Source organism: Dipodomys merriami, unplaced genomic scaffold (assembly GCF_024711535.1).
Source record: "Dipodomys merriami isolate MVZ:Mamm:240054 unplaced genomic scaffold, mDipMer1.0.p SCAF_248, whole genome shotgun sequence".
NCBI lineage: Eukaryota > Metazoa > Chordata > Mammalia > Rodentia > Heteromyidae > Dipodomys > Dipodomys merriami.
In genome coordinates, this window is record NW_027203915.1 from 1,683,374 (window position 1) to 1,711,237 (window position 27,864).

Here is a 27,864-nt window from a genome sequence, read left to right on the forward strand (position 1 = left end):
ACTCCTCCCCATCACATGCTTGTCACGTAAAGGCAGAATCAGCCCTCCACATAACCTCTCTGTGCAAAGCTAATGTCCTGGCTGAAGCAACACAAATATGGCAGTGGTGAAGGATCATATCTAATCTTCCTGAATTTCTGTTGATATGAGAATGCAGTTATCCCAGGCAGGATATGTCTACAGGCAGAGTCCATCCAGGCCCCATCAATCCACAAGTACCACTATATCTCCATGGCTTCTCAGGTCTCCTGTTCCATCATATATTTCACCAGGTTTAGCTGAACCAAAGGGAGTATATTTTAATATATACACTTTGTGATTCCAAAAATGGACTCTTGGTGTTCAGCATGATTGACTATTGAACATCAGCTCCCTCATCAGCACACTGGTTCTCCCAGCAGAAAAATTAGGGTCTATTCTTCCATGAGGCCAATAGTCTTTCCCTGTGAACTGCCAAGGTAAAGCACCATGTGCAAAGCCTGGTGCTCTTGGGAAGGCGTGTCAGCTGGTGACCTCTCTGGGGACTCACTGGCTCTCTACCAAGATAAGCTAACACTCAGTGCTGACCCTCTTGTACAGTGCACATGTCCCTCCCTCTCTCCCTATCAATTTGTATACCAGCCCACCACCCCCTTTCTCCCACAACCATTTATAAGGTGTCCCTCACACAGCTGTGCCTCACATATAAGTACACAAATCCCTTTCATAACAACACAGAAACCAAAGTATGCCACAGCAGACTAACAAAGTCAAATTCACTTCCTGATGCTGGAGGCTCTGCCTGTCATCCTAACTGTCCCAGCAGCCTGTATGGGAACTAGAACACTCACTCCATCTTCACTTAACTAGAAAAATGCAGGCCTGGAGCTATCATGTAGTGGTAGTGTAATAAAAAGCAGTTCCAAAGGCATCTGCCTCCCCCCACATGCTGAACTCATTGTTCCCCTGTGCCTAGCTGTAGCAGGAGGTAGGGGGGTGGGGTCAAGAAGGGATGGGACAGTGAGCTTCGTGGGGCCAGGGCATGAGTGGAGGTTGAAACTGTTAGAGCTGTTGGAGTGGGGGAGGGGCCCAGGCTATATATTGTCTGTCTGTGCTGAGGAGGAGGGGCTGGGGAGAGACAGACAGCAAGAGGCTCCTATCAGAACAGAGCAGATCAGGGCTGGCCTGTGAAGAGGCTTGCGGCCTGTGGACAGGACACTGCAGAGGCAGATAAAGGAGGAGGAAGGAATAAAAAGGAAAAGCTTTCCCCTTTGGAGGTTTGCAGACTGACTATTTGGAGGTTTGCAAGTCTGGAGGTGTGATTAAAGTGATAGTTAACCAGCCATGACCATGCAAGCTGAAAAAGAGAAAGTGTGAGAGAGGGAGGGGAAACCAGAGAGAGTCAGAGTCAGATTCAAGAGCAGGAAGAGAAGGAGAGAGAGTGGAAGTGTGCGTGAAAGGAACAAGAAGTGGGATAGGGGAAGCAGAATAGGCGAAGGTATGGGGAGAAAGGAAACAAGGGAAGAGAATGGTAGAGGAGGGAATGTGGGGAAAGGGAAGAGAGGAAGGAGAAAGAAAAGGAAACAGAATAAGAAAAAATGACTGAGGTCAATCCCCCCAGTACCAGCACAAGGATACACACAAGAACAAAAAGGGAAAAAAGGCATGGAGGCATCATGGATATCAAATGAACTACCTTCCACCCACCCTCTTCACCGAACACTGGTCCATGTGGAATTCAGGAGTCCTCAGCTCCCTTCATAACCTGGCTCCTGTCATTTCTCCTTTAGATTTAGTGTGCATCCTGTCAATTACCAGGTACCCATCTTTGTCCTCTTGTGGCCCTCAGTGCTTCTCTCACCAGAATCCCATCTCATTCTGTTTGCTGAGCTCTGCACCCCAAATAGCCCTGACCTGGACTCCTCATTCACCAGGAGCCCCAAGCCCAGCTCTTGCTGCAAATGTCAAGTCTTCTCTGCAGGCCCAGCCTCCTGATCCCAGTGTACACATTACAAAGGCCTACCTCCTCCATTCCACACTTGTCACCAAAGGCAGCATCAGCCCTCAACAACTGCCTCTGTGTGCAGACCTAATGTCCCTGGCTGAATCAACACTAATAACCCAGAGGTGGAGGATCACATCCAATCTTACCCAACTTCTGCTCATGTCCAGATGCAGTCATCCCAGGCAGGGTCCATCCTATATCTCCATACTTTCTTAGGTTTCTTACTACTTCACAGATTTCTCCACCTCTAGCTGAGAGGAAGGAAAACTATTTTAATTCATACATTTCTGTGATTCAAAAATGAGCTCTGGATGTTCAGAATGCTGCTCCCCAGCACTCTGATACCCCAAGAACAAAAACAGGACTCTGCTATTCTTCCATGAGGCTTAGAGTCTTCTCATGGGAACTGAAGGGGAGAGGAAGCACCATGTCCAATGTCGGGGAAAGGGATGTTACCTGGGAGACTCTGGGAACTCACAGAATCTCTACCCAGATAGGACATCACTCAGTGTTCACAACCTTCAATTGTGCACGTCCTTCTCATCTTGTGTATTCGGCACAGCAGCCCACCACACCTTTCCTTCACCAACCATTTTCAAGGTGTCCCTCACACCCCTCAGATAACTACACAAATCACTTTTGTCACATCAGAGAAGCCATCCTGTGCTATGCCAGTATAAGAAGATCAAAGTGTTGCTGATGGTGGTGGATCATGCCTGTAATCCTAACTCCTCCAGAAGCTAACACCGAGAGATCACAGTTAAAGCCAACCTGAGCAGACTTCATTTTAAATTAACTAGAAAAATCTTGGCTTGGAGGTGTGACTCAAGTGGTACAGCACCGGTTATGAACATGCAAACTCAAAGAGAAAGATCTAGAGAGGCAGGAGAGAAAAACACAGATTCATGAGGACAGATGAAGGTAGAAGGGAAGAGAAGAGGAAAAGAAGAGGATCGAGAAGAGGAAAAGTAGAAGAGGGAAAGCAGAGAATGGTCTGGAGGGAAGTTAGCTGGAAAAGGGGGGAACGGAAATGGGGAGAAAGAAGAGCTTTGACACAGAAAGAAAATCACTCAGTTCCAGTGCTGGGACCAGCACACACTCACAAATATATACCCACAATAAACAAAAAGAAAAAAAGGAAAGGACTGAGAAAATATGGAAATTAACACGATTTCCCTTCCCACCCACTCTCTTCAGTGGAATTCCATGTGGAATTCAGGAGTCCTTAGCTTCCTCCTCTCAGCTCTCCTTCCACATCAGTGTCAACCTTGTCTATCAGGAAGGTGCCCATCCTTTGCCCTCTTTTGGTACGCACTGCTTCTTTTCAATGGAATACAATCTCATCCTGTTAGCTGTGTTCTGTTCCCCAAATAACCCTGAGCTGGATCATTGATCCAACAGGAGTCATCGCCCACCTGCTGTTGCAAATCACATCAGTCTGCTTTGCAGGCTCAGCCTCCTGACCCCTGGGCACACATAGCAAAGATCAGGTGTGCCCAACACTTCCCCATTACATACTTGTCAGCCGAAGCAGCATCAGACCAAAGCACTTGCTATGTGGAAATCTAATGCCCCTGGCGAAGCGAACATAAATAATCCAGTGATGGATCATATCCAAACATACCGAATTTCTGCTCATGTCCTGATGCAGTCATATCAAGCAGGGTAAATCCACAGGCACCAATATATCTCCATACTCTCTCATGTATCTTGCTGCTCTTTCCATGGATTGTCCACCTGGAGCTGAAAGGAAAGGAAATGTTTTAATTCATATAGTTTGTGGAACTAAAAATGGGCTCTGAATGTTCAGAAGGGTCTAATATTTTAGACTCAGGTCTCCCAGTAGTCTTGATACCCTAGGGGAACAAAATGTACTTTGCTATTTATCATGAGGCTTAGAGACTTCAGCAGAGAAAAGCCAGGAAAACAGAAGCACCATGTTGAAGCATGGTGCCCTGGAGTAGGGGAGACACCTGGGGGGCCTCTGAGGGGACTCCTAGAATCTCAACTAAGATATCCCAACACTCAGTGCAGACACTCTTGAACAATATACATGCCTTGCCTCCCTGTCAATTCTACACACCATCCCACCATGCCCTTCCTTCAACAACCATTTGTAAATTGTCCCTCACAGAGCTGTCCCCCAGATAAGTACATAAATCCCTTTTTCCACATTAGAAAAACCAACCTGTGTCTCACCAGATGAACAATGTCAAAAGTCCTGCCAGGTATGGATGGCTCTAGTCTGAAATCCTAACTATTCCAGAACTTCACACCCAGAACAGTGCACTTAAAGCCAGCAAGAACAGACCATAGAAATGCAGGCTTGGAGGTTGGAATCAAGTGGTAGAGCACCTGTGATGCACATGCAAACTGAAAGAGAAAGACAGGAGACACAGAAGCAGAGGCAGAGAGACAGATTCATTCAAATTTCTGCTCATGTGCAGACACAGTCATCCCAGGCCTGGTCCATCCACAAACACCACTATATCTCCATGCTTTTTCAGGTCTCTTGTTTCTTCACAGGTTTGTCCACCTCTACCTGAAAGGAAAGAAAATTAGCTTAATTCACACATTTTTCCAGTGTAATCAGGGACTCTGTTTGCTCAGAATATTCTCAAATTTGAAACTCAGCTCCCTCAGCACTCTGATTCCCCTTAGAGAAATGTGGACTCCCAGGGCAGTTGCAATTGTAAGTAATCTGTATAGGAAAAAGGGTCTTTAAAATGTACTGTTTTTATTTTACTGTAAGTCTGAAATAAGAGATTTTTGGATGATGGCATTATGTTAGAATGGCAATTAGGTTTAGAGAGAACACACAAGAAACTGCATTAAAATGGAGGAAAGTTGGGGCAGAAACTACTGACATGGTGCATGGAGACAGGTCCCTCTCTTTTCCCAGTGAAGATGAGCCCTTGAGCTTCGACCCAGCCAGTGTAAATAGTTGTACACAGTCACCTAGAGACTGCCCAAGGAGAAGCGAGGCCAGGATGCCACCTTCCCCCCAGATCCCCCTGCTCCTATACCAAGAAGCCCGAGGGCCACACTTTAAACCTAAGTAAACAAACTAGGCAAGTAAGTAGGAAAACATGCAACATATCTGGAAGGTGAGATGATGATCTGCTGCAGCATTTGGGACAAAAACACCTTAGTGTTCAGGGGACAAATGGGAAGTTACTTAATAAAGTGACATTACTTGAAAGTAAGGGATCGAGATGGATCCACCAAGCTCAGAAGGTACAGACAGCTTGAGGCCAACTTTCAGCTTACTTTTCAACATTTAAAAGTCAGCTCCCTGTCAGCTCTCCTCTCACTGGAAGGAATGCTAGCTGGGGAATCCCCTAGCACTTGTCACTCAGCCTGGCTATGCTGGACTGAGACCTCTGCTGGGGATACTGGGCACACAGCAGTGTGAACATTCTGCATGACTCCCTCCCCTCCTGCAGATCTTCAATTCCACACCTCTCTGCTTTTCCACACCTTAGTGCTGTGGCTGAGTTCTGCACCTCTTTCTCTGGAACAGCTTTGTTCTTAAGCTGTGGACATTACTTTGGGGGCCTTCAAACAGTAGCAGAGTTTGTGAAAAATGGTGACTATCCTGTGAGCCACGCTCTTCCAGCCCCATCACTTATTCCAGCTGGAGGCTATGGCCTCCCCCTGTGCCTGTCCAGAGGGAAGGGCATTTTCCACCAAGTGCCAACTCTCTAGTCTGCTCAGCCAACTAAAAGAATCCTGGCCCCAGGTTAAGCTAGTACTGGAGCTGTGTGGGGAGCAGAGGGGAAGGACAGGCAGACTGGCACTTTGGCCTCTCTTCAGGCAACTGTTTGTCATCATTTTGCAATTGAATTTCTGAAGACAAACTGAATGTGTTAAGTTGTGCAGCTAAGCTGACTCTCCTTCATGGACAGAGGGCTGGTGGAAAGTGCCTGAGGAGTTGAGGTACAGTGGAATAGCCAAAGGCATCATTTTCCACTCCACACTTCTGGCACTCCCTTTTGAGTTTTCTTGGATGACCAGATAGGTACCCATGGCTTCATTGAACGCTCTGTCCTGGATTGCCTTTTCAATGTCAGCAATGTTGTAACCCATGTCCCATAGGACTGTGACACTAATGGGGTCCAGCTTTCTGGGCAGTGGCTCATCAAGAAGCAGGCCAAACCCCACACCTACAGCCAGCCATGGGTTTCTGATTGACATCCACAGTCAGCAGTTTGGAAAGGAGATAATGTCTCTTTGCAGATAGATAAAAGGAGAGCTGTGTAACTGCCCTCAAGGATGTGTACCCATGTCTGCCATCTTCCTCCCCTCAAACAGCAACTTTCCTGTTGTCCTCACATACAGAAGCATACCTAGGATCCAAATGTCCTCTTTATAGGCATCATACATTTTGTATAGGAACATTTCTAGAAGTCTGAATATCAAGGCTCCACAAAACCCCTTTAGCAATTGCCCCAGCAACACCCTGATGCTCAGCCCCAAATTACTGACTTTGGCATTGCATTTGCCATCCACAGGATGTTCCTGTGTGTGAATCTATTCTTGTGATGGTAGTGCACAGCACTCACCATCTCCTTGAACAGCCTCCTGGCTTCAAGGTGGTGACAGGAGGATTTGCCAGTCCACCCTGTCCTATACTGGCTGTTGTTACACATTTTGTCATGACTCAATTTGAAGGCCTTTTGAGTCAGGGTAGGGTGGAGATACTGCCTCTTGTCTCCTGAAGTGTTAGTCATTTGGTTTGGACTTTAAATGACATCAAGCTGAAATTATTTACATTGTTTCAAAACCAAACAAATTGATGTTCACATGTTTTTTGGTCATGTGTGGGACTTGAACTCAGGGCCTGGGCAGTATCCTTGAGCTCTAATGCTCAACCACTTTGAGCCACAATGTCACTTACAGTTTCCGGGGTTAACTGAAGATAAGTGTCTCATGGGCTTTCTACTCAGGGTGGCTTTGAACCTAGAACCTCAGGTCTCAGTCCCATAAGGAACTAGCATTACAGATGTGAGCCACCAGTACCTGGCACAAATAGGATTTTAAAAAGATGCCAAGTTTTAACCTTAGACAAGACCATGAGGTCTGAAGGGCTGAGACCTTATCAGGACTTCTGCTTGGTAGTTCAAGTTCCTGTCTGCCATTGCTCTGTGAAGGACTCTATGTGTTTCTGAGTTAGCCCACGGCAATCTTTTTATTCCGTATTTTATTTCATTTTTAAAAGGTTTCAGTGACATTATTTTCCAAATATGTTTATGGAACAGCCACCATTGTCAATGGCTGGAAGTGGAACATTTCCCAGGGTGTTATTTTTAATAAGTCATTACTAACCATTATGATGCAGCATGGAACTCGTAATGGCTCTTGAAGGAAGGTGGAATCTTTCCTAATTAGGTTTTTATTATCTGTAAGTAATTGTACAGGACTGGGAATGTGGGTTAGTGGTCGAGTGCTCACCTAGCATGCACAAATCTCTGGATTTGATTCCTCAGTTTCATATACATAGAAAAGCCAGAAGTGGAACTGTGGCTCAAGTGGTAGAGTGCCTCAAGCAAAAGAAGCTCAGAGACAGTGCCAAGGCCAAGTTCAAGACCCAGGACTGGCAAAAACACAGGAAGGGGTAAATGATCTGAATAGAAATTTCAAAAAATAAGAAATGCGGGAGTTCCGGGAAGATGGCAGAGGAGAAGCTGGAATCTGAACAAGCACTCACATAGAAAGCAGTTTTAGAGTTCCAGTGAACAGTCCTAAGCCAGAGAATCACACCAAGTGTGCCATCACAGAACAGAGAGTTAGACAAGAGAGGGGAAGCCAAGGCAAAAAGACACATCTGAGCGCCTGCCAGCAGCTGCCGCTGCGGCGGCAGGGTCGCGGCGGCGACCACCGCCGTGGGGTCATACCTGAGACACAGAGAGTCCGGGATGAAGGAGCCAGATGCAGGGGACTAGCGGATTCTACTCAACCCCAACAAGAACTGACAAGGAAAAGACATCTTCATCCTGCAGTTTGCAGACCAGAGACGACCCAGGATCCAAGACTCGGCGTGAGTACAAGCCCGACGTCCTCACTCCTTCTCAGGGAGCAGAGAGGGGAAGGCCACCCCTCCCCCCCCCCAGCACCGGTGATCTCCATCTTGGATACCGACAAAGCTCGGAGGAGCTGCTAGCTCCAGCTCAGGCCTTGGAATAAAACGAGTCATTTAGCAGGTCACAAGAACTTACTGGCAAAGTGACCTGCCAGACTCAGCTCCATCCAGGGAAAAGTCACCCAGCTCAGGTGCCAGCCATTGGAGTGGCTTTCCCCACTGGGTAACCAGAGCCAGAAGCTGCCCCTCCCTCTAGCAGCCACCACAATCAATTGAAAAACAGAAACCCTGAGAATGGCTCCAGGCTGGGCGCTGTGAGTTTTATCACAAAATAGCCCCAGGGATAAGCTACTGTTTGTTGAAAGGCCTCAACTCTACCCAGAACCTAGCCTCATCACTGCATCCCCCTCTTTTGTGATTCTCAAAGCTGATCAACCTCCCAGAAAACTAACCTGGGAAGGGGATCTCAAAATCTTGGGTAAAGCAGAGCATTTTTCTGCCTCTTCCAACAAACCGACTTAAGAAACAAATCAAGCCACAGGACCTCAAGCTGACCAGAGACTCCAACAAGAGTCTGGCTACAGACAAAAGGGAGATACAGGATTCTTCCCACACACACACACAAAAAAAAAAAAATCAAAGGACTTTTTTTTTTCTTCTTCTTCTTTTCTTTTTTTCGTTTGTTTTTTGTTTTTTTGTTACCTTATATATATATATATATATATATATATATATATATAATTTTTTTCTCTTCTAAAACTTTTATTAATATTTAATTTTTGCCTCTTCTGAAAAAATAATTGTATTCCACTAGCTTTTTTTTTTCTCCTCTTATAATTTTTATTTTAGGAATATGTGAATGAGCGTTTTCCTTTCTCTTCTTCTCTTCTTTCTCTTTTTCTTTCTTTCTTAATCATCTTTTTTTTTTTGTCTAGTGCTACTGAACTTCTGATCTTTTCTTCTCCATTTCCCATCCTTAAAGTTTTTCACATCTCCTCTATGTCCCTCCCTTTCTGTCAACATATTCACATTCCTCTCTAAAGAGATGGTCTTTTAATCTCTATAATAACATTAATTTTTACGTTTCTATTTTTTTTCTGGTCTCTTTTCATTCCCCTTTCCGTCTCTTCCTTTTCTCTCTCTCTCTACTTGCATCCTACCCAACCCATTTCCTGCATTATGATTAGGACATAGTTTACTCTCCTTGTGCCTCCCCACACCAATCTATTCCTATTTTTTACCCACATCTCTCCCTAATCCTAATAATTTCAGGTTTTCCAAATTCTTTTCTGCACTTCGAAGTCCTTTAACATATAGTTGTTCAATGTTGAATAGATGTATCTGTTGAACTAGATGCTATCTGTAGACTATTGACTGTACAAATGCAAACTTTGGTTGAGGGTTGCCTTAAGATAGTGTTCTAGCACAAAACTGGTGCTATCTTCATCTCAAATGGGCACAGTAAGCCGGAAAAACACAAGAAAAATGGCAAATTCGGGTATCTCAATTCCCAGTCCTGATAATCAGGGATTAGAACAGATAAAGAATAATCCAGAGGAGAGTTCCCAAATAGCTCTACAAACACTACTAGCAAACATGATAAATGAGATGTTTGACAATGTACAAAGGACTCTGTATGAGTGTGATAGGGAGAGAGAGGAGGCATCGCAGAAGTTTATACAGGAATAACATAAGCGTGAGGAAGCTACTCAAAAACTGATACAGGATTTGTGTGAACAACTTGAGAATACTCAAAGAGAAAGGGAGGAATGGCGTGAGCTGGCAAAGAACACTCAAAGAGAACTGCAGGAATCCCAAGAAGGGGAAGAAAGAGAACTGCAGGAATCCCACAGACGGGAGGAAGCTAATCAAAGAGTAATTCAGGAATTGAGAGACCAGGTAGAGAATACACAAAGATCACTAAAGGCATTCATGGAATCCATTAAAAAAGAGCTGAAGGAAGTCAGGGAGACCACAAAGGGAATGCTGAATGGAACCCAACAGAAGAAATGGGAGTCCAAAGAAACCATAACCAATCAACTAAGTGATCTGAGAACAAACACTGAACACCAAATTAAGGAAGTAAAGAAATTCATACAAGACCTAAAACAGAGCTTAAACAAAGAACTTGAAGCCATCAAAGCTGACCAATTAGAAGGAAAAGAGATAAAAAACAAAGTAGAGAGTCTTGACAGCAGGTTAGACCATGCAGAAGATCGAATCTCAGGGATTGAAGACAGCCTAGATATTATAGAGAAAGTACATGCAACCATCCAAGACAAGTCCAAGAAATATGATAGGTCTATCCAACACCTGGAAGACACCATCAGAAGGCCCAATCTAAGGATAATGGGTGTAGAGGAGCACCTAGAAACATAAGTTAATGGTCTAGGAAATTTGTTTAACAGGATCCTAGCAGAGAACTTCCCAAACATACAAAAAGATAGGCCTATTCAGATAAAAGAAGCTTTTAGAACCCCAAATAGACCAGACCAGAATAGGACAACCCACCGTCACATTATAATCCACACAGGATCAACTCAGACCAAGGAAATGATCCTTAAAGCTGTCAAGGAGAAAAGGTTAATCACCTATAAAGGGACACCAATTAGAATTACCTCAGATTTCTCAGCAGAGACAATCAAAGCAAGAAGAGCCTGGAATGACGTATGCCATGCCCTAAAAGCAAACAACTATCAACCAAGAATACTGTACCCAGCTAAACTCTCCTTCATAACTGAAGGCCAAATAAAAACCTTCCATAGCAAAGAAAAATTGAAACAATACATCTCCACCAAACAAGCCCTACAAAAGATTCCTTAAGATGTCCTACACATAGAAAACCAACAAGACCGCAACAAAGGCCCAGAAACTGCACCCAAACTGAGAATCCAAGAACCTTAGGAAGAACCCAGTTTTCACAGCCCCCAAGAAGGTGGATAACATGGCAGGAACTCCCAAATACCTCTCAGTCCTATCTCTTAACGTTAACGGACTGAACTCTCCAATTAAGCGACATAGACTGTCTAGATGGATTAAAAAAAAGACCCTTCTATCTGCTGCCTGCAGGAGTCACATCTTGCCTGTAAAAACAAACACATTTTCCATGTTAAAGGCTGGAACAAATTCTACCAAGCAAACGGCCCTCATAAACAGGCGGGAGTTGCAATCCTAATATCAGATAAAATAGACTTCAAATTAAAATTCGTGAGAAGAGATAAAGAAGGTCGCTACATACTAATTAAAGGATCTCTCCTTCAGGAGGATATTATAATTCTAAATATCTATTCGCCAAACAATGGAGCACCCAAATTTATCCAAGAAACACTACTTTCGCTCAAATCCCATATAGATCCAAAGACATTAATTGTTGGGGATTTTAAGACACCACTCTACCCACTAGATAGATCAACTCGGCAAAAACTCAACAGAGAAACCGCAGATCTAAACAGCTGCATAGGTCAACTAGATTTAAAAGACATTTACCGAACATTTCAACCAGCAGCATCAGAATACACATTCTTCTAAGCAGCACATGGAACGTCTTCTAAAATAGACCACATTTTAGGCCACAAAGCAAACTTGTCTAAATTCAGAAACATTGAAGTTATACCTTGCATTCTCTCTGACCACAAGGGAATAAAATTAGAACTCAACACCAAAAGCCACCAAAGAAAGTCTGGTATCACATGGAGGCTGAACAACACACTGCTGAATCACGAGTGGGTCATGGAAGAGATTAGAAAGGAAATTCAAATGTTCATGCTATTCAACAAAAATGAACACACAAATTACCAGCTCCTCTGGGACACAGCAAAAGCAGTACTCAGAGGCAAGTTTATAGCTCTGAGCTCCTACATCAACAAATTGGAGAGATCTGAAACTAACAATTTAATGACACATCTGAACCTCCTTGATAAAGAGCAGCAAGATAAACCCCAATCCAGTAGACGGAAAGAAATAATCAAAATTAAATCAGAATTAAATGAATTAGTATCCAAAAAAAACTATAGAAAGAATCAACAAAACAAAGAGTTCGTTCTTCGAAAAACTTAACAAAATTGACAGACCCTTAGCAAACCTTATCAGAAAAAGAGAGAACACACCCAATTTAATAAACTCAGAGATGAGAATGGAAACATCACCATGGAAACAACCAAGATTCAGAACATTATAAGGGAATACTTCTCAAAACTTTATGCTAATAAGTATGAGAACTTGACAGAAATGGACCTTTTCCTAGCAAATATTGACATGCCAAAACTAAATCAAGATGAGTTAAACCAGCTTAACAGGCCCATATCAAGCATTGAAATAGAAACTGCAATAAGAGACCTACCAGCTAAAAAAGTCAAGGAGCAGATGGTTTTACAGCGGAATTTTACAAGGCCTTCAAAGCAGAGCTCACACCAATACTTCTCCAACTCTTCAATGAAATTGAAAGAGAAAGCTCACTACCGAACACATTCTATGAAGCCATCATAACCCTCATCCCAAAACCAGGCAGGGACTCCTCAAAGAAAGAGTACTATAGACCCATTTCTTTGATGAACATTGATGCAAAACTTCTCAACAAAATTTTCTCCAATCGACTTCAACAATTTATCCACAAATCATACACCATGATCAAACAGGATTCTTTTCAGGGATGCAAAGCTGGTTCAATGTATGCAAATCAATTAATATTATTCATCACATCAACAGGAGCAACAATAAGAACCACATAGTAATCTCAGTAGATGCAGAAAAAGCATTCGAGAAGATCCAACACCCCTTTATGATGAAGGTTTTGGAAAAATTAGGAATCCATGGAACATTTCTCAATACAATAAAGGCTGTATATGACAAACCTACAGCCAGCATTATATTCAATGGTGAAAAACTAAAGCCATTTCCTCTTAACTTAGGAACAAGACAAGGATGCCCACTCTCTCCACTTCTCTTCAATCTAGTATTAGAATGCCTAGCTACAGCAATAAGATAAGATGCAGACATAAAGGGGATCCAAATAGGGAAAGAAAAAATAAAACTCTCCCTCTTTACAGGTGACATGATCTTGTATTTAAAGAATCCCATAGACTCCACTCCCAAATTACTCAAGGTGATTCAAAACTTTGGCAATGTAGCAGGTTATAAAATTAACCCCCAAAAATCAATGGCTTTTTGTATGCCAACAATGAGAAAAGTGTGGCTGAAATTAGGAAAGCAACTCCATTTGTAATAGTCCCACAAAAAATAAAATAACTAGGAATTAACTTACCTAAAGAATTTAAGGACCTCTACGATGAAAACTTTAAAATCTTGAAAAAGGAAATCAACACAGAACTTAAAAGATGGCAAAACCTCCCATGCTCCTGGATTGGCAAGATTAACATCGTGAAAATGGCAATACTTCCCAAGGCTATCTACAAATTCAACCCGATACCTATCAAAATTCCACCCTCATTCTTCAAGGAAATAGAAGAGGCAATCCAAAAATTCATATGGAACAATAAAAGACCCCGAATAGCAAAAACGCTCCTCAATGGAAAGAACACTGCTGGAGGAATATCAATACCAAATTTCAAACTCTACTATAAAGCCATAGTAATCAAAACAGCTTGGTACTGGCATAAGAAAAGACCTCAGGACCATTGGAATAGAAATGAAAACCCATAAATGAACCTACAGACCTATAGCCATCTTATCTTCGATAAGGAAGCTAAAACAATAGAATGGAAGAAAGACAGCCTCTTCAGTAAATGGTGCTGGCAAAACTGGTTAACTACATGTAGAAAACTAAAACTAGATCCTTATATATCACCCTGCACCAGAATCAACTCCAAATGGATCAAAGACCTTGAATTCAAAGCAGACACTCTGAAAACATTACAGGATGGAATAGGAGAAATCTAGGTCTCTTAGCTCAGGACCAAATTTTCTGAATAGAGACCCGGAAACACAACAAATCAAAGAAAGGTTGGACAAATGGGATTGCATAATGTTGCAGAGCTTCTGCAGGGCAAATTACATAGCTAGCAAGATCAATAGAATGCCCACCGATTGGGAGGAGATCTTTACTAGCCATACAACAGACAAGGGTCTCAAATCTAAAATATATTTGAACTCAAAAAATTAAACCACCCAACAAAAAATCCTCAAAGAAAAAACTGCCCAATAAATCAGTGGGCGAAAGACTTAAAGAGAATCTTCTCTGAAGAAGAAAGAATGGCCAATAGACACATGAAGAAATGTTCAACATCCCTAGCCATAAAAGAAATGCAAATCAAAACAACATTGAGATATCACCTCACTCCAGTTAGAACAGCAAAAATCAAGAACTCTAACAACAACAGATGCTGGAGGGGATGTGGACAGAAAGGAACCTTACTTCATTGTTGGTGGGAATGTAAACTTGTTCAACCACTTTGGAAAGCTGTATGGAGGTTCCTCAAAAGACTTCACATAGATCTCCCCTATGATCCAGCAATCCCACTTTTGGGCATTTACCCAAATGTTTACAAACAAGACCACACTGAAGCTACCAGCACAACTATGTTTATTGCAGCATTATTTACCATAGCTAAGATATGGAACCAACCCAGATGCCCCTCAGTAGATGAATGGATCAAGAAAATGTGGTATATATACACAATGGAATTCTATGCCTCCATCAGAATGAATGACATTTCCCCATTTGTTAGGAAATGGAAAGGTTTGGAAAAAATTATATTAAGTGAAGTAAGCCAGGCCCAAAGAAGCATAGGTCCCATGGTTTCCCTTATTTGCAATGTCTAGTATAGGTATGAGTCAAGAGGAAAAGGTCAGATAATGTGATTTTCGGAAAATGAACCCTTAAATATGTATTTTAATGTTTTCGTTTCTTTCATGCATGTGTTTCTAACGCATTTATAAGATTATTTCTTTGTTGCTTTTTATGTCCCTCCCCCACAGTGTAACCCCCGCTTTCACTATATTTGATGTCAGTATAACATGTGGAGGAGATGGGGACAAACAAGTGGTTTAAGGTTTCAGGTGGACCTGTTGCAACAATGAGAAGTACAAAATGTCATGTCAAAACCAGCTTTACAATGTCGGTGTGGGGGCAGGAGTGGGGTATGATTGGGTGGAGGGGAGGGGGGAGGCTGGGAAGGGAGGTGAAGGTAAACAAAGGAGGAGGCTGCAATGCTTGGTAAGAAATGTATGCATTATCCTGCCCATGTAATTGTAACCCCTCTGTACAGTATGTTCTCAAATAAAATAAAATAAAATAAAATAAAACTCAAAAAAAAGAAATGCAAATAACCAAAAATATATGAAGAAAATGTCCAGTGTCTTTAGCCATGCTGGAAAACTTTTTAAAAAAATCAAAACGATAGAAAGATAACATATGCTGGCTAGGATGTAGAGAGACAGATTGTAAATTGATACAAGCATTATGGTAAACAATTTGAAGGTCTCTAAATAAATACATGAGCTCACGTACAATTATACTATGTCTATTTCAAGATTATTTATACCAGCTTGGCTATAGAATCAGTCTAAATGTCTATCAATGGAGAAATTGGTAATGATCTTTCTCTTTCACACACATATATACATGCACACACACACACACAAAGGAGAATTTTCCAGGCATAACAGTGATTGGAAAGCTATCATTTGGAGCACAATGGAGGCAAGGATTAAGTAAAGTTATCGAGACAAATGGCCCAGGGTCGCTCAGATATGTAGAGAACAATGACGACCATGGACTAGTGCTGACCAGAGGTTGGGGAGGAGGAATGAAAAGGGGAAAGGTGAGGTTTGTTTGATCAGTGTGTCATGTCCTGTGTATGGTTACTACTTGCTTATAAAAAGTATCAATATTAAGATTGTCATCTTCCATGACCAGAAGAGAACCGTTTTCTCCTGCCTACATGACTCCACTGCAGCCTAGGCCCCTGCCCCTGGCCCTAGGTGGTCTTCCCATTCGCCCTACTATGTCCCTCCCAAAATCATCCTTGTAAACACAACCCACAGCATACTATTCTCTGTGTGTATGTGAGTGTGTGTGGGTGCAAGCACAGGCCAATATGTGGACTTGAACTCCCTGTTCAGTGTGAATGCTCTACTCCTTAAGCCACAGCTCCACTTCCAAGTTTTCTGGAATCATGCAATTTTCTACCCAGAATAGATTTGAATAATGACCTGTCAGCAGCCAGCCCTAGAATACTTTATCTGCATGCATGTTCTATTTACTATAGCACCATTCACAATAATATAGGGAATCATTCAAGTGTCCATCACTGGACGAATAAAAAGACAGTACATACATATTGTAGTACATTATTCAGCCTAAAAAAATAAAAATAAAACTGCCTGGTACAGGTGGCTCCTGCCTGTCATCCTATCTACACAGGAGATAGGAGGATTGAAGTCAAAGCCAGCCCAGGCAGGATATCCATGAGAGTCTTACTTCAAATATCCATCAGAAAACCAGGAATGGAGCTGTGCCTCAAAGTGGTAAAGTGATAGTCTGGAGCTAAATGCTCAGGGACCACTTACTGTCCCTAATTCAAGCACCAAAAAGGAACCAGAAAAAAGAAACCAACACTCAGACACTATGGATGGATCTGGAGGACACTCAGTTTCATGAAGTAATACAGCCAGAGGAACACCAATATCGCACACACCCTTTCATATTTAAAGAAATGTGGCTTTAGAGTAGATAGGAGAACCACAGGACATTGTTGAAGCAGCCTCCTTTGGTGAAGTGGAGAGCCTCTGCTACCAAGAGGCTCCTGTGACTTCTCTGATCCTGTTCTCTCCACTGAGCTCAGGCTTCCTTGCTGCAGCCACACTGGCATTTGCACTGTAGGATCTGGGGGCCACTGCTTTTCCAACTGCCTGGAATGCGTTTCCCGACACCCAGCTGCTCACTCCCCTATTCTTCCCCAAAACCCCCTTGCCAAACAGGTCTACTCTGATACTTAAAAATACAACCTTGTGCACATGTGTACACAACACACATCTGCAAACACACAAAAACACAGAGTATTTCCAACACTCATCCTGATTCTTTCTGCCTTAATCTTCCTTTTCATATATACTATGTAGTACTTTTATAAGTTTGGGTATTCTCACTCTCCATGCTTGAGTGTAAACCCACAGAGATAATTTTATGCTGTTCTCAGCATTCTGTCAGTCTTCAGCATGATGTCACTCATCCTGTAGGCACTCAGTAAATGTCCATTGAATGAAAGCCTACCCATTCCCTCACACATTTATTCAACAAGTATACTGCCATACATGGTCAAAGCTCTTTCCTACTGTTTTCCCATGACTCCTCTACACAACCCCTGTCACCCTTGCCTCGTGGTCTCCCCACCTGTGTTCCCAAGCCCTTTGCCTAAAGCTTTGTGACCCTCAATTTTACATATGGAGATGGTGTGCAAACACCAAATAACCTGTTCCTCCTCTGGGAAGCCTTTCCATACCATCTGAACTCCTTACTGGAGTTCTTCCAAGTCTCTCTGTAAGCCATGAACCCGTCCTAGCTAATGGTCTGTGTGACATTTTGGCTAACCTGTGGAACCCTCATCCTCAGGCCAACTTTTCGTCTTCTCTCCAAGTACTGAGCCAAATGCACTCCAGCTGTTCCACAAAGGTTTAGGAGTGTTCGAGGATGCCCATGCATCATACTGTCAATTGAAAAGTCAAAGGAATACCTGAGTTTTGGAGAGTGAGCTCATCTGGCCCCAAAAGACTGGCATGAAATCATAAAATGACTTGCCTCCTGGTTGGCACAAGGCCCTGCCCACAGCCCCAAGGGTACACAATGCCCCTCTCCCTCATCTCCATAATGCAACCCAACACTGAAATCCCACCCAGTGCAGCAGTGACGAGGCACCCTATCTACTGCCCTGGGACTACTAGAAACTAGCTTCAAGCCAAACCCACTGCCGGGAACTGAAACCTAGTCCCTCATTTCAGGACCCCTGAGACAACGAAAAAGAACTTAGAAACCATGGAAATTCACAGTACGTCCCTCCCCATCCACCCATTTCACTGACCAATGATCCTTGCGGAATTCAGAAGTCCCTAGTTTCCTCCTCTCAGCTCTCCTTCAGCATCCGGGTCAACCCTGTCTATCAGCAAGGTGCCCATTTCTTGTATATTTTTGGCTCTCAGTGCTTCTGTAACAAAAATCCTATCTTATTCTCTGGGAAGAGCTCTGTTCCCTAATTACCGCAGAGATATACCACTGTTTCACTGGGAGCCTCAGCCTTCTCCTGCTGCAAATCTCATCAGTCTGCCTTGCACGCTCAGTCTCTTGACTCCGGTGAACATACAACAGAGGTCCAATGTGTCCAACACCTCCCCATCACACACCTGTCTTCCAAAGGCAGAATCACCCTCAGTACTTCCATCGTGTAGAAATCTAATGTGCTGCTGAATGAATATCACAGTGTTGGAGGTTCATATCCAATCTTACTGAATTTCTGCTCATGTCCACATGTACTCATCTCCATCCACATGCTCCTATATTTTCATGCTTTCTTAGGTCTCTTGCTCATTCAAAGGTTTCTCCACCTCTAGTTGATAGGAAGGAAAAGTATTGTATTTCCTACATTTTTTGGTTCAAAAATGGGCTCTGGAGACTTATAGTGTGGTAATATTTGAAACTCAGCTTCCTCCACACTATGTGCCCTAGGACAATAATCAGGCCCTACTCTTCTTCCATGAGACCTAGAGGCTTCCCCTGGGAACTGACAAGGAAAAGGAAGCACCATGCCCAAGCCTGGTGCTCTGGGGAAGGTGGTGTCAACTGGAAGCATCTTTGGGGACTCAAAGGGTCTCTCCTAAGAATCTGACAAATCCCAGTGTTGAAACCCTTGTATTATGGAAATGTAATTCTCTATCTTTTCATTTTCCACATGCAGCCCAACCCAATACCCTTTCCTTCCCCAAACATTTTTAAGTTGTCCCTCATACAAGTACACAATTTCCTTTTGTCATAACAGAGAAACCAACCTGTGCTGTACGAGATTCACAAAGTCTAGGTGCTAAAGGCTCACCTGTATAATCCTAACTACTGCACACGCTGACACTGAGAAGACAGTAGATAAAGCCAGCCTGAGCAGACTCCATGTCCAACTCTGTAGAAAATCAGGCCTAGAAGAGTGACTCCACTGGTAGAACATCAGCCAGAAAAACACCCACACTCAAGAGAGAGAAAGGGAAAGAGGGGACCTGAGGGGGAGAAAGAAAATGGACAGAGAGAAAAACAGAGGGACATGCATACATACCTAAAGACAGAGAGACAAAGAGACAAATTCAGGAGAAAGGACTGAGTGAGAAGGAATGGGATAGGGAGAAAATGATTAGAGGGAGGAGAAGAGGAGAAGAAGAATGGTGGTGTAAAAAAGGAGAGATTAGAGACAGTAAAGGGGAGGATGGCCCAAGGAAAGGCCACAGAGGAAAAAGGAGACTGAAAAACAGAGTTCAAGCCAGCACACTCCGAAATGCATACACACAAAAACAAAAAGAGAATAAAAAAGCATTGAGAAATCATGGAAAATAATATTACTTTCCTCCCCAAATGCCCTATTCACTGAACACTGTTCCATGAGGAGTTCACCATTCCTTACTTTCCTCCTCAGCTCTCTTTGAGTATCAGTATCAACCCTGTCTTAAACCAGTTATGCATCATTTGTCTATTTGGAACCTTATTGCTTCTCTCACCAGAAACCTATCTCATACTTTGAGAATAGCATTGCTCCCCAAATACCCCTGAGCATTACCACTGATCCACCAGGAGCCCCAGCCCTCCTCTTGCCTCTAATCTCATCAGTCTACTCTTCAGGTTCAGCCTTCTGACCCAGTGTACACATAGAAAACGTCAGGTTTGCCCAACTCCTCCCCATCACACACTTCTCACCCAAAGGCAGCATCAATCCTCAGCACGGCCTTTGTGTGCAATTCTACTGCCCTGGGTGAACCAATACAAATAATCTAGTGTGAAGGGTCATATATAATCTTACTGAATTTTTGTTCTTGTGGGAAGGCAGTCATCCCAGGAAGGGTCCATCCACGGGTGTGGTCCATATACAACCAATGTCCGTCCAGGCTATGTCCTTCCACAGATCCCAGTTTATATCCATGATTCCTGAGGTTTCCTGTTCCTTTACCACCTCTAGCTGAAAGGAAGGGAATATATTTTAATTCATACACTTTGTGGTTCCAAAAATGGCCTCTTGATGTTCAGAATGTTCAAATATTTAAAACTTGGCTCCGATAGCATTCTTTATTCCACACGAAGAAAAATTGGGCTCTGCTATTCTTCCATGAGGCCTAAAGTATTTACTGGGAAATGGAAGCACCATGCCCATGCTGGGTGCTCTGGGAAAGGGGGCCTCTCTGGGGACTCATACAGTCTCTACTAATATTCTGACACTTCTCCGTGCACCTTTAAAGTGCACATGTCATCCTTCCCTGTCCATTTACACCAACCCATTACACCCTTGCTTCCACAACCAATTGTAAGGTGACTCTTACACAGCTGTCCCTCATATAAATACACAAATCCCCTTTCAAAACAGAAAAAGCAACCTTTGCCTCACCAGATTAACAAAGCCAATTGCCTTCCCTGCTGCTGTAGGCTCATTTCTGTAATCCTACCTATCTGCCAAGTTGACACCTTGAAGATTGCATTTACAGCAAGTCTGGGAAGACTCCATCTTCAAGTAACTAGAGAAATGCGAGCCTGGAAGTGTAACTCAAGCAGGAGAGAACCAGACATATCCATGAAAACTGAGAGAGAGAGAGAAAAGAGAAAGACAGAGAGGGAGAAAGGGAAAGAAGAAATAAGAGAGAAGTGTAGAGAGAGAGGAGTAGTGAGGGAGGTGGGGAGAGAGAGACAGGTTCAAGAGCGGGAAGAGAGGGAAAGGGAATGGTAGAGGGAAGTAGAACAGCAAGAAGAGGAACAGGAGAATTAGAATAGCAGTAGTTATGGGAGGAGTGAAAACAATGAAGAGAAATGGTGGGGAGGAGCAGGGAGAATGTGAGAAAAGTGGAGAGAGAACAGAGATGGCAAAGGATACAGAGCATAAGAAAAAAAAGCACTGAGGTGTAGCAGCACACACAAACACAGACACACAACAAACAAAAGGAAACAATAAAAGAATAACGATTGAGAAATCTTACAAATCAACAGTTAATACCTTCCCAATCACTTTCTTCACTGAAGAATGGCACATGTGGAATTCAGGATTCCTCAGTTCCCTTCTTAACTTGCCTCCTGTCTTCTCCTTTACATTTAGTGTCCACTCTGTCATTTACTTTGTACCCATCTTTTCCCTCTTGTAGCTCATATTGGGACTCTTACCAGAATCCCATTTTGTTCTTTCAGGGGAGATCTGCTCCCGAATAGCTCTGAACTGGACCACTGATCCCACCTCCTGCAGAAAATCTCATCAGTCTGCTCTGCAGGCTTAGCCTCCTGATATCAGTGCACACATAGCAAAAGCCAGGTGTTGGGGCTGGGAAGGTGGTTCAGTGGTAGAGTGCTTGCCTTGCATGCATAAGTCCCTGGGTTCGATTCCTCAGCATTGCATAAGCAGGGAAAAAAGGTAGAAGTGGAGCTGTGGCTGAAGTGGTAAAGTGCTAGCCTTGAGCTGAAGAGCTGAGGGACAGTGCCCAGGCCCAGAGTTCAGGCCCCATGACAGGACCCCCTTCCCTCAAGAAAAAAAAAATGTCAGGTGTGCCCAATTTCTCCCCATCACACACTTGTCTCCCAAGAGCAGACAGCATCATCCTGCACCACTCCCTCTCTGTGGAAATCTCATGGCCCTGGCTAAACCAACACAAATAACCCAGTGGAAGAGGTCATATTCAATCTTACCGAATTTTCACTCCTGTCCAGATGCAGTCATCCCAGCAGGGTCCATCCACAGGCACCACTGTATCTTTATGCTTTCTTAGGTCTCGTGCTCATTCACAGGTTTCTCTGATAGGGAGAAAATGTATTTAATCCATACATTTTCTTTCATTAAATAATGAGCTCTGGATGTTCAGAATGTTCTCAGATTTGAAACTCTGCTCCCCTGGCAATCTGATTTACTAACCAGAAAACTTGGGCTCTGCTCTTCTTCCATGAGGCCTAAAGTCATCACCTGGGGACTGCTAGGGGAAAGGAAGCACCCTGCCCAAAGCCTGGTGTTTGGGGGAAGTTGTGTCAGTAGGGGGACTCCCTGTGGATGAACAGATTCTCTACAATACCTCTCACTCCTTTCTGTGCTGACATACTGGCACTGTGCACAGGTTCTTTCCACCCTGTCCATTCTGCACAACCACCCACCACATGTTTCCCTCCTCAAACAGTTCCAAGATGTCTCTCACACATCTGTCCCTCAGATAAGTACACAAATCCCTGTGCTACACCAGATTAACAAGGTCAGAAACATTGCTGATGGTGGTGGATCATGCTTGTAATCATAGTTCTTCCAAAAGGTGACACCAGAAGATCAGAATTTAAACCAGCCAGGGCACACTCCATCTTCAATTAAGTAGAAAAATGCTGGCTTAGAGGTGTGACTTAAGTGATAGAGCAAGAGCTATGAACATGCCAACTCAAAGAGAAAGATCTAGAGAGGCAGGAGAGAAAAAGACAGATTTGTGAGTACAGTGGATGGGAGAGAGAATAGAAGAGGAAGAGAAGAGGAGAGAGAAGAGGGAAAGGGGAAGAAGAGACGCAGAGGAATGGCTTGGAGGGAAGTGAGCTGGAAAGGGGAAGAGAGACAGGAAATAGGGAGAAAGAAGAGACAGAAAAGGAGACAAAGAGAAAATCACTCAGTTCAAGTGCCAGTACCAGCACACACTCACAAACACATGCACACAACCACAAAATAACCCAAAGAAAATAAAATCAAACGAGAGACACAACATGGAAATCAACAGTAATTCCCTGTCCACCCGTCTTCACTACAGATGGTTCCATGTATAATTCAAGAAACCTTAGCTTCCTCCTCTCAGCTCTCCTTCAGCATCAGTGTCAACCCTGTCTATCAGCAAGGTGCCTATTATTTGCCCAATTTTGGCCCTCATTGCTTCACTCACCAGATTCCCCTCTCATTCTTTCAGCTGAGTTCTGTTCCCCAAGTGCCCCTGAGCCAGCCCACCTCCTGCTGCAAATCTCATAAGTTTGTCCTGCAGCTTCAATCTCCTGGACCCAGTGCACATATAGCAAAGGCCAGGTGTGCCCAAGTGCTCCCCACGGCTCATCACCTAAAAGCAGCACCAGCCCTCAGCATTGCCTCTGTGTGGATTTCTAATATCCTAGCTGAACCAACACACATAACCCAGTGGTGGAGGATGATATCCTATCTTAACAAATTACTTTTCATGTGGGAACACAGTCTACCCAGGCAGGGTCCATCTTCAGGTAAAGCCCATCCAGGCCCTGACCATCGGAACTACTTATAAGCAGAAGGACACAAGCAACTACTATTATCCACACTTTCTCAGGTCTCTTGCTCCTTCAGAGATCACTCTCACTCTGGTGAATGGAAAGAAAAAATGCTTTAATTCATATACTTTGTAATACCAGAAATTGACTCTGGATGTTAAAAATGTTCTAATATTTGAAACTCAGCTTCCTTCCCTCCATGGTTCCCATAGGAAAAAAATCAGGCCCTCCTATTCTACCATGAGACCTATATTCTTCCCTTGGGAACTTACAGGGAAAACACCATGGCCAAAGTCTATGCTCTGGGGAAGCAGGTTCAGCTGGGGCCTCTTTGGGGAGTCTCACAAGGTCTCTACTAAGAACCGGACACCTCTCAGTGTTGACACCCTTGCACTGTGGAAATGTAATTCTCTGCCTATTGTCATCCTACACACTAGCCCACCATAGCCTTCCTTTCTAAACACTTGTGAGTTGTACCTTACACAGCTATCCCTCACATAAGCATACCAATCCCTTTTGAAACAACAGACTAACCAACCCGTGCTCTACCAGATTCACAACGTCCAAAGAACTGCTAGCTCCTGGAGGCTCATGTGTGTAATCCAAACTATTCTACTAGTTGACATTGGGAAGTCTGCAGACAAAACCAGCCTGTGTAGACTCTACTTATTGCAACCAGAAAAATTCAGGACTAGAGGTGTGACTACAGAGGTAGATCACCAGCCAGAAACATGTAAACTGAAAGAAAAATGAGAGTGAGAGACTGAGACAGACAGAGAGAGAGAAAGAGAGAGAGAGAGAGAGACAGACAGACAGACAGACAGACAGACAGACAGACAGACAGACAGAATCGGCGGAAAGAGACAGAGACAGATTCAGGAGGAAGAAAAGGGTGAGATGGAATGGGAAAGGGAGAAGAGGGGAAACATCAGAAATGAAGGAGAAGAGGAAAATATGAGGGAGTAGGAATGAAGAGAAATGGTAGAGGGGGGAGAGCAAAGAAAGTCCAGGAGGAAAAGGAGACTCGGAGAGAAAACCAGACAAGTATAGAGTACAAGCCATTATACCACCACACGCTCACAAATGGATCCAATAATAAAGAAAAAAGAAAGACAATAAAGAAAAATCATGGAGACATCATGGAAATTCACAGTTCTTCCCTCCACACCCACCCTCTTCAATGAACTCTGGTCCATGTGGAGTTCAGGACTGTTAGCTTCCTCCTCTCACCTCTCCTTCAGCATCAGTTTCAACCCTGTCCATCACCAAGATGCCTGTCCTATGACCACTTTGGCCCTCACTGCTTTTCTCACCAGAAACTCATTATTTGAGAAGAGCTCTGTTCCCTAAATACCCCTGAGGTGCACCACTGATCCCACAGGAGCCCCAGCCCACTTCCTGCTGCAAATCTCATCATTATGCAGTGCAGGCTCAGCCCTCTGAGCCCAGCCCCCCCCCATAGCAAAGGCCAGCTGTGCCCAACTCTCCCCATCCCACACTTGTTACTCAAGGGCTGCATCCGCCCTCAGCACTGCCTCTGTGGGAATCTAATGACCTTGCTGAATCAAAACAAATTTCACAGTGGAGAAGGCTCACATCCAATCTCACTGGATTTCTGTGGAAATGCAGTCAGCCCAGGCAGGGTCCAGCCACAGGCACCACTATATAGCCATGCTTTCTCGGGTCTCCTGTTCCTTCACATAATTCACCACCTGTAGCTGAAAGCAAGGGAATATATTTTAACTGGTACACTTTGTGATTCCAAAAACGGACTCTTGCTGGTTCTCCCTGCAGAAAATTAGGGTTTACTTTTCCATGAGTCCTACAGTTTTTCCCAGGAAACTGCCAGGGGAAAGGAAGCATCATGCCCAAAGCCTGGTGCTCTCGGGAAGGGGGTGTCAGCTGGGGGCTTCCCAGGAAACTACCAGAATCTCTAGAAAGATATGACAACACTGAGCGCTGACCCTTTGTGCAGTACACATGTTCCTCCCTCCCTGTCCATTTGCACACCAGGCCACCACCCCCTTCCTTCAACACCATTTGTAAGGTGTCCCTCACACAGCTGTCCCTTACAGAACTACACAAAACCCTTTCAAATAACAGAGAAGGCAACCTGTGCTACACCAGACTAACAAAGTCTAATGTGTTGCCTGATGCTGGAGGCTCTTGCCTGTAATCCTAGCTATCCCACAAGTTTACCTGCAACATTATACAGACAGCACTTTGGGAAATTCCTTCCTCAATTAACTAGAGAAATGAAAGCCTGGAGGTATGACTCAAGTGGGAGGGAACTAGTTATGACCATGTAAACTGAAAGAGATGAAGAGAGAGATAGGAGAGACAGAGAAAAAGACATTGTGAGAGACTGATTCAAGAGCAGGGAGAGAGGAAGACAGAATGGAACAGGAAGATTCATGAGGAGGGAATAGGAAGAGAAGAAGAGGGAGAAGAATGAAAGGGGAAGAATAGGAGGAATGTAAGAGGGAGAAAGAAAATTAAGGAAGGTAGTTGGGATGGGGTGGAGAGGTGAGAAGGTGAGGATGAGAAGAGAGTGCAAAGGAGACAGAAAGAGAGAAAAGCAGAGTTCAAGCTCCAGTACCAGTACACATGCAAAACACGTACACACAACAAGCCAACATGAGATAAAATAAAAAGCATGAAGAAATCAAGGAAAGTCAGAGAACTTCCCTCCCCACCCACCCTCTTCACTAAATACTGGTCCATGTGGAGTTCAGGATTCCTCAGCTCTTTCCTGACCATCCTGAGTTGTCATACAGCATCAGTGTCAGTCCTTTCTTTCAATAAGGTGCCCATCCTTTACCCTCTTTTGGCCTTCCTTGTTTCTCTCACCACAATCCCATCTCATTCTTTGAGGGGAAATTTGCTTCCCAAATGGCCCTGAGTTTGATCTGATTCACCCAGAGGTCCAGGCCACTTCCTTCCACTGTCTACTCTGAAGGCTCAGCTTCTTGACCCAGAGCACAAATAGCAAAGGCCATGTGGACCCAACTCCTCCCCATCACTCCCTTGTCACCCCCCGAAGCTGAACCAACACATATGACCCAGTGGTGGAGGGTCACATCCAATGATACCAAGTCTCTGCTCATATTCAGAAACAGTCAGCCCAGTCAGGGTCCATCCACAGACAAAGTCCACCAAGCATCCATCCACAGGCATCACTGTATCTCCATACTTTCTCAGGAATTGTGCTCCTTCTCACGTTTCTCCACCTCTACCTTCAAAGAAGGGATATTATTCTACTTCATATCCTTGGCCAGTCTAAACAGTGGCGCTGGTTGGTCAGACTGTTCTCTTATTTGAAACTCAGCTAACCCAACCTTCTGCTTCCCCTTAGAGAAAATGGGGGCTCATGGGAGGAGTTGCAATTCAAAACAACCTGTCTAGGTAATAGGGTCTCTTTGATAGTGAGCAAATAAACAACTCTGAAAAAAGAGATTCTTGGATGATGGTTTTATGTTGGGATTATGATGAGATTTAGAGAGAAATCACACAGGCAGGAGAGTGCATTGAAATGGAGGAAAGTAGGGGAGAAAACATTGAAAGTGCACTGGGTGAATGGCGACAGGTATCTCTCCATTCCCAGTGAAGATTTGCCTTTATGCTCCAACCTAGCCAGGGTAACTAGTGTGCTCAGGTGTTGTACCCAGTCACCTAGAGACTGCGGAAGGAGAAGCAGAGTCCAGGATGTGTCCTGCCCCTCATATGCATGGATTCCTATACCAACAAGCTCAAAGGCCTCACCTTGAACCGAACTAAAGAACTCAATAAACTGGCAAGTAGGGACACAAGCAACCTACCTGGAAGGTGAGATGACCCGCTGCAGAATTTGGGACAAAAACACCTTAGTGTTGAGGGCACAAATGGGAAAGGTTGTTCAATGAAGTGACAATACTCTTAAGTAAGGGATCAATGTGGATATGCCCAGCTCAGAAGGTACAGGCAGCTTGAGGCCCCTTTCAGCTTACCTTTCAGCATTGGAAAGCCTTGGTGATGTCAGCTGTCCTTTCTCCAGAAGAAATCCCTGCTGGTGAATCACACAACCTGGCCATGCTGGCCTGAGACGTCCGCAGGGTGAACTTCCTGCACGACTCCTTCCCCACTTGCAGCTCTTCAATTGCACACCTCTCTGCTTTTCCACACACCAGATAGTCACCCCGAAGGTCTGAGTCTGGTGGGTGGTTTTCAATTTTGCTGTTTCAGAGTTCTGTACCCATTTCTCTGGGCCAGCTTTACTCTCAATCTGTGGACATTACTTTGGGGCATTCATGACTTACAGCTCTTCAATTCCACACCTCGCTGCTTTGGCACACCCCAGTTAGACTTACCCCAAAGGTCTGAGTCTGGTGGGTG

The 27,864-nt window shown here is 44.0% G+C and overlaps 1 long non-coding RNA gene across 1 annotated transcript; it reads right to left on the bottom strand.

Moving 5' to 3' along the window:
• Positions 1 to 4,178: 4,178 nt before the first annotated feature.
• LOC138836062 (uncharacterized) lies at positions 4,179 to 27,814 on the bottom strand. Its single transcript, XR_011374894.1, has 4 exons — positions 27,480 to 27,814; positions 21,931 to 22,035; positions 20,072 to 20,227; positions 4,179 to 4,526 (listed from the first exon to the last, which is right to left on the bottom strand). It is a non-coding gene; the product is annotated as an uncharacterized lncRNA (long non-coding RNA).
• Between the last annotated feature and the right edge of the window lie 50 nt (positions 27,815 to 27,864).